We start from the raw sequence: 12,442 nt of genomic DNA on the forward strand, positions 1-12,442 counted from the left end.
ATTTTATAAACTAGTTTATACAATTTATAAAACTTGCATTCTTTTTTTTCTTTTAATGTCATGAATAGAGAGGGAAAGAGTATGCATGGCTTTTTTATTTGTTTAATCAAAAGCATGACATGCCTTAAGAGCATGAGGGAACATGTAGCTCTAGGTTGATAAGTGCTTATATAATTAAGAACTTGTGGGTATTGTTATAACTTTAAGACCATGCATGAGGCATTCACTCTTGCTCACTTCTTGAAGCCAAAACTGTAGCTCTTCTATTTCTCTCCATAATTGGTCTTTCAAAGTGTGAGAAGAAGTTACTTGCTTCCATACTCTCTTTAATTCATAATTGGTTTCGCTTAAAGCTCAAGAAGTTGACTAACATAACTTATCAAGTTGGTTTCTTATTAGTGTCCTCGAAGGAAAGCTTTTGTTGGGTCAAAAATATGGTTTATACTTTACTTTTCTAGGAAAATGTATTTTTGTGTCTTGGACCGTAAACAACTTGGTGTTTACGGCCGTATACGTGTTTACAGTTGTGGTTACGGTCGTGAACATGTTTACAGCCGTAAAACCATTCACGGCCCATGTCTACTATATATAGGGTGAGGAGTGCATAATTGTAAAAGAGAATAGAGGAGCTTATGTGTGTGCATTTGAAGGTGTTCTAGAGAGAGAGAAAAGAGAGTGTGTGTTAGTGTGTGTGAATCTTGTATCCAGATCTTCATTCATATCAATACATACAAGATTCATCATCTTATTCTTCTCCTTCTCTTCTATTTGATCTGACATCATCCGTTTGATTGGGATTCCGCACCATCAAACGGATCTGATTGATGCACAAGCAGATTGGGGACTTACAATTGGTATCAGAGCATGGATTGAATCAATAAATTTTGTCAGATATGGAGCTTATTTGATCTTATTTTGAAAAGATTTTTGTGTTTTTGGATAGATCTCTGAAAAATAAGGGGGGTTTGTTCTTTGCATTTTTCATAAAAACAAGTTTTTGATCGAGTTTTGGAGCAAAAAGGGGCAAAAATCGTTGTGTTTGGTCGTAACCAGCGAGGGGGGATAGGGTTTCCGAAGTTTACGGCCCGAGTTTGCGGTCTGAGATTACGACCCTTCGGTTTGCGGTCCTCGCATGTGTACGGTCTGAGTTTGCGGCCTCGGAGTTTATAGCCGGTCTTCACACCTCGCCTCGTTCAGCAGCGAGGGGGGCTAGGGTTTCCGAAGTTTACGGCCCGAGTTTGCGGTCCGAGATTACGGCCCTTCGGTTTGCGATCCTCGCATGTGTACGGTCTGAGTTTGCGGCCTCGGAGTTTATAGCCGGTCTTCGCACCTCGCCTCGTTCAGCAGCCTCGGTCTCGCGCCTCGCAAGCAGAAGCTTCGTCCTCGCATCGCACACTTAAAAAAATTGGACACGGAGTTGGGGGTGCCGGGGATCGAACCCGAATGCCTTGATTCATCAGCGTAACGCCTTAAGCAACTCAGCTAGGCTACCTGTTGATACAAACCTTTTGATTTTAATTCATAAACACTCCCCGTCGCACCTCTTTCGTAATTTTTACACTTTTTACCCAAAAAATCAATTTCTTTTATTTTTAAATTCCAATTTCAACCAAAAATTTTAGTTTTTAATTTTTGACTTTTTATTAAAAATTTTGACTTTGACTTTTAAAACTTGACCTTTGACTGTAAACTTTGACTTTCTCGTTTAACTTTTAAATTTTCAAATTTAGCTTTTCGGTTTGACTTTTAAGTTTGACTTTTTAAATTTGACTTTTTAAATTTGACTTTTAAGGTTGACTTTTGAGGTTTATAGTCAAAGGGCATTTTTTTTGTTTGACTTTTAAGTTTGATTTTGGCTTCTAGTTGTGTTTTTAATGGCTTTTAAGGTCAACAAGGGAAATGAAGTCATTAAAGAGAATTGTCAGGATATGTTAAGACAAAATTTCAACATGTTCAATTACATTCCCGGAGAAACCCTGGAGGCTCAGCTGCAGCGATTCACCGCTCTCACTACTGAGATGAATATATCTGGGGTCTTCTTGACCAAGTCGGAGATAAACAAAAGCTACTGAATTCACTTCCGAAATTGTGGGATATGAACGTGGCTGTCATAAAAAAGATAAAAGATCTCAATCATCTTCGTCTTGCTGCTGTAATTGAAGAAGTTGACGCTTTGAAGTGTGGAAAAGCAATGAGTTCTGCAAACATTCTGGTCAATGAAGTTTCATGCTCTCAATCATGTGAAGCTATGATTAAACTTCTTCGTGAACATAATGATTTGCTAAAAAGGGAAGTCGATGACCTAAAATACGAAGGATATCAACTTAGGAAAGGACAGAAACCCCTAAAGGCTGAATTAGAAGCAAAAACCAAAGACTTTAGGAGGCTTCAAGAAGATTATAGTAATAAATGTGAAAATTATGACAATATTAAGAAACAACTTGCTGAATTAACTGCTGAGCTTGACACATTAAAAGGCAAATTTGAAACTGCAGATTTTGATTTTAGAAAATTTGATGTGTCAAGCGAAGTAGTTGCGAACTTGATAGATCATTGTATGCAATTTAAAAATAACCAGCAAAAGGGTTTAGGATACGATAATGTACCTCCTCCTTTTAATCACACATATCAGTATCACCCTTTGACTAAAGAGGAGATTGCCAACGAACCATTCATGGTTTATGGCAAACCAACTGGATTTGTGTCAGGAGGTATTCGGGTTGAAAATACTAATGCTTCTACTCCATGTGCAGGTAAAGTAGCAGAAGATGAGAACAAGAAGAAAACCATTGAACAAACCAACATCTCCTTGAGCTCTGAATTTGTTGCTTCAAACTCAGCTGCTTCTGATCAACTTGCTGTTGAGAAATACAGGCCACCAATTCCAGTGAAACAGAATGCCTGTTCTAATTGTGCTTGTGGGAACAATAAGAGACAAGGCAAGGATACGCCACCAGGGGCAGGAAGAAATAACTTCACAGTGAAGAAAAAGACTTGTTTTCACTGTGGAACACCTGGACACATTGCCAGAAATTGTCCTAGTCGCGCATACGTTCCCTACTGTGCACAAGGTTGGTAGAACGCGCCAAGAGGGAGATACTTCAAAAGAAACCCCTCAAGGTCACATTCAGACAATGGTGACTGGAATGCCAACAAGACCAAGAATCAAACCCACAAGGCCAAGAATCCGAATCCCAAGTGCAAGAAGGGAATGTCAGCCAAGAAGTCCAATCCAAGAGATGCTCATGTGAAGCCAAGACCAGTTAGGTCAAAATCATCTCGGAAGCCGACTTCGAGTTCAAAATGAAGTGCCGAGGCACCCATTGGATCGAAAAAGAAATGGGTCAAAACCAACTACAAATGGGTTCCAAAGGCTCACTCTCCCAAATCTCCTAATGCTTCTAATATTTCTACATCTTCTGTTTGTGATAAGCAGGATATGTCATGGGAGAGTACCGTGCAAGGATGAAAACGGTCGACCCAGTTTGAGAGTATGTGTCCTTTTGCGGGAAATGAGGAAAGGAATAGATCAAGAATGGGGTTAGTGCCTAATGACATAAAGAATTTTTGGATATGTTCTGAGATTATGCGTGCTGTTCTCAGACCTTCTGGATGCAAATTCAATCGGTTAATTACGGTTTGCGTTTTCTTCTCTATACTCCTGAGTTTATCTTACACAGATTTGTTTTGAAGACAATCTTTTATTTTCTTCTAGTTTTTTGTTAGTAAGTATTGTTTGGGAAGTGATATGAAGTATAGTGCTAAAGGGCAATTTATGATGCGTGTAATGCACTAAAGCCGAATTGTCTAAGCTCTAAGTTCGATGTGCTGGTAGGCACAAAGGATTCAAAAGGACTAGATGTAACAGCCTGGATTCCCAGGTATTATTTATTTATTTATTTGGTAATTTGTGAGGGGACTCGGCGAGTTGGAGCCTAGACTCGCGGATTTGGACGCGGGTTCGTGTCCGGACTCGACGAGTCCAAGAGTGGACTCGGCGAGTCCACGCTATTTAATGAAACCCTAATTTCTCGGGTTTGAGGCGTATTTAAAGGGCCTTATGGCCGTCATTTGCACTCATCAGACCCCAGAGTGAAACCCTAGAGCAATTGAGTGATTCAAGTGAGGGAAGGAGCCATTATTGATCTTGGAGTTGTTGTCTAGCAAGGAAAGAGGAGGACTAGCCAAGAGGAAGCAAGAGAGGGGTGGATTCTTGAAGATTTGAGGTCCAGAACATCACATCTGAGGTACAATCTCGAATCATTCTCTGTTATTGTGATGTTCATGTAGATTTAGGGCTTTTGAACCCATTTGTGGCTAGATCTAGTGTCCTCATGGTCCCTTAGCAAGTTAAGGTCCTGGATCTGGACCCATAGAGGTCCAGAGCACCTTGTTGCCAAAGCTTTATATGCATCCATGGAGGTTTTGGCTTGGGATCAATGTATTTGAGGCTAAAACACCATTCATGAGCTATTCAATGCTTGATGAGCATCAAGACTTGGACTTTACGTGGTCAATAAGCTTAAGGAGACTGGATCTATGAGTTAGTGAAGCGGATCTGACCTCAGAAGGTCGGTTGGGGTTGTGCATGGAATGCACTCGCCGAGTCCATTTCCCAGACTCGGCGAGTTGGTGCGAGTTGTTCGTCGATTACGAACCAGGGATTGAGTAACCGAGTCGGGTGAGTGACTCGGTGAGTCGGAAGACATTCAGAGGGATCAGGTTCCCATAGGAACTTGGCGAGTCCACGCCAGACTCGGCGAGTCGGGTCGACCGTTGACCGTTGACCGTTGAACAGTGTTGACTGGTTTCACTTTGTGGTACTAGTCAGTCAGAGTCAAGTAGTATTAAGTAGAAATACGCTTGTGTTGTAGGAGGACGATAGCTCGGGAGATCGAGCACTAGTGGTTAAGAGATTTACGAGTTACCGAGACACGCGAGGTGAGTCTTCTCACTATACATTACCTTGAGTGGTATTTCGAGTTGACCAAAGGGTCTTATGTGCTATGAGATTATGTGTTATCTTAGAGATTTTGTGCTATGTGTTATTTGTATGCTGTATGGTTATTTGACCGGGCCGGAGGGCCCAACGATTCTGACCGGCCAGAGGGCCCAATGAGCTGTGACTGGACCGGAGGGTCCGACGAGCTGAGGGACTGGAGGGTCCCGCCGAGACATCTAGACGAGAGGGTCTGATTTAGCCTTGAGTGGCGTATTTGTGGTATGTGGTATTTTGGGGAACACACTAAGCATTTATGCTTACAGTTGTTATGTTTGATGTCTCAGGTACCAGCGAGGACCGTGGGAAGGCGACGGCTTGACACGTACACACACACTGATGGAGTTTATTATGTGTAGAGATCTTGGGATTTGTTTTTGAAAACAATATTGATTATGGATTTTGATTTGTGATGTGATACATTATGTGTTTTTGAAAATGAAAAATTATTTTGAAAATTTCGGTGTTACAAGTTGGTATCAGAGCCTTGGTTTGAGGGATTCGGATGCACCTTCGGGCGTATTTGGACTCAAAACGAGGATTTGAGAAATTTTCAAATAAAACTAAAATTTTCTAAATAGAAAAAGAGGTTTTGGAAACGAGCAGAGTGGATGGTGTGTACGGTCAGCCAGCGCCCGAACAGTGAATCCCCAAAATACCCTTACGTTATATGTTATGAGTTATGAGATATTATGTTGTGAATGTTAGAGAGGCTAGGTATTCCTATTAGGACTAGAGTGGGCCTGATTTGTGATGCCTTAGCTTAGGAGATCGCTGCTGCTATGAGATACTTTGAGAGTGAGTATGTAGCAGTGAGGAGCTCAGGAGAGGGCTATTGAGGGTAGCCAGTGCATAGCGAGAGTAGAGTATTTGCGATTTGGGATCCTAGGAGGAGGACTTGGGTTGTATATCAATTCGGTGTGGACGATAGTATTGGGCCTGTACTATTGAAGACACCGGATTGGTGCGCAGTCCAAGTAAGAATCCTTGGGGGTACCAGGAGAGAGGATGTTTGAGTTATCGAGTGTGAGTATACTCGAGAGTATCCCTAATTTTTTTTATGTTGTATTTCAGAGGTTGATCATGGTCGGGACACGCCATAACCCCGAGAGCAGTGGGGTGAGCGATGAGGAGATCCGTCGGATCATCCATGAGGAGGTGGTTGCTGCCATCAGAGCCGAGATTCCGGAGATGTTTGGGTCTATTAAGACCACACTGATCGAGACGTTTGACGAGCGTTACGCTGCTTTAATTGATGTTGTTGTTGCTGCAGCCACCGCAGCTGTTGCTGCTGCGAGACCCCAGGGTGGTGATTCGTTGCTGTACCGAGAGTTCAGCAACACGAAACCACCGGAGTTCGATGGTACGCAGGATCCGATCACCGCTATGAGGTGGATCTCAGACATGGAGGGGTGTTTCTATACGTGCTCGTGTCTGGAGCACTTGAGGGTGCGATTCGCACTCAACCAGCTTCACTTAGGGGCGAAGGACTGGTGGAAATTCGTGACCGCGAGCTATTCTACAGCTGAGCTGACTGCAGTGACCTAGGAGAGGTTTACTACGATGTTTCGTGACGAGTATGTTCCCCAGGTGGAGAGGGAACGTTTAGCTCAGGAGTTTCTGACCCTCAAGCGGGGGACCAAGTCGGTGACAGTGATTACGAGGATGTTTCATGAGCGGGCGTTGTTTTGCCCGGAGTTGGTGTCCACTGAGCAGGATCGCATGAGCCGTTATCTGAGTATTTTCAGGAGGGACATCCGTGAGTTCGTGGCGAACTCGACTTATCAGACATTTGCCGAGCTCCAAGCAAATGCCAGGAAGAGGGAGATCGAGTTTGAGACACAGGCAAGGGAGGAGACTGAGTTGCAGAGGGGTTATCGGCGACCGGCGCAGTCGCAGCCGGCCGCCAAGCGGGCAAAGCCCACTGATTCGAGGACGGGCAGTTCGAGGGGCCGCACTTGTGGGAAGTGCGGCAAGAGCCATGACGGGCCGTGCAAGACTGGGGTATGCTACAAATGCGGGAAGGAAGGACATTTTGCGAGGGACTGTCCGAAGGGGTTCTCGGTTTGCTTCCATTGCAACCAGACCGGCCATCGGAAGGCCGAGTGCCCCCAGCTTCAGAGGTCAGCGCAGGGATCTGCACCTGTGGTTCGAGCTGCTGAGACCCGGCCAATGAAGGCCGAAGCACCAAAGGCTAGGGGAGAACCTTCCAGCTGACTGCGGAGGAGGTCCGCGCAGCACCAGACGTCGTGGCGGGTATGTAATCTTTATCTATTTTATGTTGAGTTTATGCTATTGTAATTGCTATATGTTATGCGTAGGTACTTTTCTTGTGAGTTATGTACCTGCATTGGTTTTATTCGACTCGGGTGCGAGTCGGTCTTTCATATCTTTGGCTTTTAGTCGGCACATTAGTATTCCGAGGGAGGCGTTGAGTCGACCTCTGCGGGTTTCCATAGCAGATGAGCGTGAGGTATGTGCTACCGAGGTGATACGTGGATGCATGCTGGAGATCTTCGGGGTGGTATGGGGGATGTTTGTGTCATAGTAGGAATGGATTGGTTGAGCCGTTTTGGGGCTGTCATAGATTGCGAGCGTCAATTGGTGACGATCCGAGATCCTAGTGGGGGAGCACTAACGGTTTACAGCGAGGGGATTCGTGGTGGTTCGGTTTTCTGTTCGGCCGCTAGAGCGAGGCGGAGTTTGCAGCAGGGCTGCAAGGGGTTCGTAGCCTATGTGACAGATGTGCGAGAGGCCGCTGGGAGGCCAAGTTCAGTGGATGAGGTGCCGATAGTGCGTGAGTTCCCGGACGTGTTTCCCGAGGAGTTGCCGGGTGTGCCTCCCGAGTGGCAGGTGGAGTTTCGTATCGATTTGGTTCCCGGGGTTGCGCCTATCGCCAAGGCGTCGTATTGGATAGCATCACCAGAGATGCAGGAGTTATCCTCACAGCTGCAAGAGCTGTTGGGGAAAGGGTTCATCCGTCCCAGTAGCTCTCCCTGGGGAGCGTCGATCCTTTTTGTCAAGAAAAAGGATGGTTCACACCGGATGTGCATTGATTACCGGGAGTTGAACAAGTTGACGGTCAAGAACCGTTATCCGTTACCGAGGATCGACGATCTATTCGATCAATTGCAGGGGGCGTCCTGGTTCTCCAAGATTGACTTGAGATCGGGATATCATCAGATGAGAGTTCGGGATGAGGATATTCCGAAGACGGCGTTCAGGACTCGTTACGGGCATTACGAGTTCGTGGTGATGCCATTCGGGCTCACCAATGCACTAGCAGCATTCATGGATCTCATGAACAGGGTGTGTAGGCCGATGTTGGATCGTTCAGTCATTGTATTCATTGATGACATCCTGGTGTATTCGAGGACCAGAGAGCAGCATGAGGAACATTTGAGGGAGCTCCTCAGAGTTCTGAGAGCAGAGAGGCTTTTCGCCAAATTCTCCAAGTGCGATTTTTGGTTACAGGAGGTCCAGTTCTTAGGGCATCTCGTTAACCAGGATGGGATTTTGGTTGACCCGGCCAAGATCGAGGCTGTGATGAGTTGGGAGGTGCCGATGTCACCTACGGAGATCAGGAGCTTCTTAGGGCTGGCAGGCTACTATCGGAGATTTATCAAAGATTTCTCCAAGATCGTCGTGCCACTTACCAAGTTGACCCGGAAGGGTGTTACTTTCTCATGGGGTCCAGAGTAGCAGACCTCGTTTGAGACCCTTCGCCAGAGATTGTGCGAAGCTCCTGTACTCGCACTACCGGAAGGGATGGAGGATTTCATGGTGTACTGTGACACATCGATATCGGGGTTGGGAGCGGTGTTGATGCAGAGAGGGAATGTGATCGCGTATGCATCGAGGCAGTTAAAGCCTCATGAGACGAGATATCCCACCCACGATTTGGAGTTGGGGGCTGTGGTGTTCGCCCTCAAGATCTGGCGTCACTATCTGTATGGGGTTCGGTGTACGATATACACGGACCACAAGAGTTTGAAGTACTTGATGGATCAGCCCAACCTGAACATGCGGCAGAGGAGATGGCTGGATGTGGTAAAGGATTATGATTGCAAGATCCTGTACCACCCGGGCAAGGCTAATGTGGTAGCTGACGCCCTGAGTCGTAGGGCAGAGGGTGCCCCGATACGAGATATATGTATGAGGTTGACAGTGATGACTCCGGTATTGGATACCATCAGAGGGGCCCAGGCCGAGGCGGTGAGACCAGAGAACCGTAAGAGAGAGCGAGTTATCGGGCAGGTGTCGGAGTTTGTTACCGATAGTCGTGGGCTTATGACCTTCCAGGGACGGATTTGGGTACCGTTTGTGGGTGGGACGCATACTATCTTGATGAAAGAAGCGCATAGATCGAAGTTTTCGATCCATCCTGGGGCCACAAAGATGTATCTGGATCTGAAGAGGGAGTATTGGTGGCCCTGCATGCAGAGAGATTTGGCGTGGTTCGTTGAGAGATGCCTAACTTGTCGTAGGGTTAAGGCCGAGCACCAGAAACCGCATCGTAAGTTGCAACCACTTGAGATTCCGGAGTGGAAGTGGGAGCAGATATCCATGGATTTCATCACCAAATTGCCGAGAACGGCAAGGGGTGTCGATGCGATCTGGGTGATAGTGGACCGATTGACGAAGAGCGCCCACTTTCTTGCTATTAGTGAGAGTTCTTCTACGGAGAGGTTGGCAGAGCTATACGTGAGGGAGGTGGTATCGCGGCATGGCGTACCCATCTCGATTGTGTCAGACCGAGATGTGCGATTCACTTCCAGATTCTGGAAGAAATTTCACAAGGAGTTGGATACAAGGTTGCATTTTAGTACCGCATATCACCCACAGACCGATGGGCAGAGTGAGCGGACGATTCAGATGCTCGAGGACATGCTTCAAGCATGTGTGTTGGATTTCGGCGGGAGCTGGGACGCGTATTTGCCCTTGGCGGAGTTTTCCTACAACAACAGCCATCATTCGAGCATCGGTATGCCACCCTTTGAGCTGTTGTATGGGAGGAGATGTCGTACCCCTATTTGCTGGGGTGAGGTAGGGCAACGCGTGATGGGTAGTACGGAGATAGTGCTTCAGACAACTGAGCAGATCCAGCAGGTCAGGCAGAGGTTGTTGACCGCTCAGAGTTGCTAGAAGAGTTATGCAGATAGACGTCGAACCGAGCTCGAGTTCCAGGTCGGTGATTATGTTCTCCTGAAGGTATCTCCTTGGAAAGGAGTGATCCGATTCAGGAAGAGGGGCAAGCTAGGACCCCAGTATATTGGACCGTTTCGGGTGATCGAGAGGGTGGGCAGGGTAGCATATCGCTTGGAGCTACCCGCGGAATTGGAGCGGATTCATAATACCTTCCATGTGTCTCAGTTGAGGAAGTGTATAGCCGACGAGTCGGTGGTAGTGCCGTTAGAGGACATTCAGGTGGATGCGAGCCTGAACTATGCGGAGAGACCAGTTGCGATTGTGGATCGAAAGATCAAGGTTCTGCGGAACAAGGAGGTGCCCTTGGTTTTGGTTCAGTGGCAACATCGGAAGGGGTCCTAGATGACTTGGGAACCAGAGCGTGAGATGTGTGAGCAGCATCCGGAGTTATTTGCAGAGCGAGACTTCGAGGGCGAAGTCTAGTTCTAGTGGGGGAGAATTGTAACAGCCCGGATTCCCAGGTATTATTTATTTATTTATTTATTTTGGTAATTTGTGAGGGGACTCGGCAAGTTGGAGCCTAGACTCGCCGAGTATGATCGCGGATTTGGACGCGGGTTCGCGTCCGGACTCTACGAGTCCAAGAGTGGACTCGGCGAGTCCACGCTGTTTAATGAAACCCTAATTTCTCGGGTTTGAGGCGTATTTAAAGGGCCTTATGGCCGTCATTTGCACTCATCAGACCCCAGAGTGAAACCCTAGAGCAATTGAGTGATTCAAGTGAGGGAAGGAGCCATTATTGATCTTGGAGTTGTTGTCTAGCAAGGAAAGAGGAGGACTAGCCAAGAGGAAGCAAGAGAGGGGTGGATTCTTGAAGATTTGAGGTCCAGAACATCACATCTGATGTACAATCTCAAATCATTCTCTGTTATTGTGATGTTCATGTAGATTTAGGGCTTTTGAACCCATTTGTGGCTAGATCTAGTGTCCTCATGGTCCCTTAGCGAGTTAAGGTCCTGGATCTGAACCCATAGAGGTCCAGAGCACCTCATTACCAATGCTTTATATGCATCCATGGAGGTTTTGGCTTGGGATCAATGTATTTGAGGCTAAAACACCATTCATGAGCTATTCAATGCTTGATGAGCATCAAGACTTGGACTTTACGTGGTCAATAAGCTTAAGGAGACTGGATCTATGAGTTAGTGAAGCGGATCTGACCTCAGAAGGTCGGTTGGGGTTGTGCATGGAATGCACTCGCCGAGTCCATTTCCCAGACTCGGCGAGTTGGTGCGAGTTGTTCGTCGATTATGAACCAGAGATTGAGTAACCGAGTCGGGTGAGTGACTCGGTGAGTTGGAAGAGATTCAGAGGGATCGGGTTCCCGTAGGAACTCGGCGAGTCCACGCCAGACTCGTCGAGTCGGGTCGACCGTTGACCGTTGAACAGTGTTGACTAGTTTGACTTCGTGGTACTAGTCAGTCAGAGTCAAGTAGTATTAAGTAGAAATACGCTTGTGTTGTAGGAGGACGATAGCTCGGGAGATCGAGCACTAGTGGTTAAGAGATTTACGAGTTACCGAGACACGCGAGGTGAGTCTTCTCACTATACATTACCTTGAGTGGTATTTCGAGTTGACCAAAGGGTCTTATGTGCTATGAGATTATGTGTTATCTTAGAGATTTTGTGCTATGTGGTATTTGTATGCTGTATGGTTATTTGACCGGGCCGGAGGGCCCAACGATTCTGACCGGGCCAGAGGGCCCAATGAGCTGTGACTGGACCGGAGGGTCCGACGAGCTGCGGGACTGGAGGGTCCTGCCGAGACATCTAGACCAGAGGGTCTGATTTAGCCTTGAGTGGCGTATTTGTGGTATGTGGTATTTTGGGGAACACACTAAGCATTTATGCTTACAGTTGTTATGTTTGATGTCTCAGGTACCAGCGAGGACCGTGGGAAGGCGACGACTTGACACGTACACACACACTGATGGAGTTTATTATGTGTAGAGATCTTGGGATTTGTTTTTGAAAACAGTATTGATTATGGATTTTGATTTGTGATATGATACATTATGTGATTTTGAAAATGAAAAATTATTTTGAAAATTTCGGTGTTACACTAGACATTGATTGGCCATGAAAGGACTAGACAATATAGACTTAGATAGTTTCATTTGGACTGACAATATGACGCTCGGGTAGATTAAGCAGTGAGATAAACATGGGAGCCTGCGAGATACACTAAAAGTTAGTTATCTAGAACTGTGGATTAACTTTTCCTCGATGTGCGAA

The sequence above is a fragment of the Lactuca sativa genome, chromosome 8 (genome assembly GCF_002870075.4).
Source record: "Lactuca sativa cultivar Salinas chromosome 8, Lsat_Salinas_v11, whole genome shotgun sequence".
Classification (NCBI taxonomy): domain Eukaryota; kingdom Viridiplantae; phylum Streptophyta; class Magnoliopsida; order Asterales; family Asteraceae; genus Lactuca; species Lactuca sativa.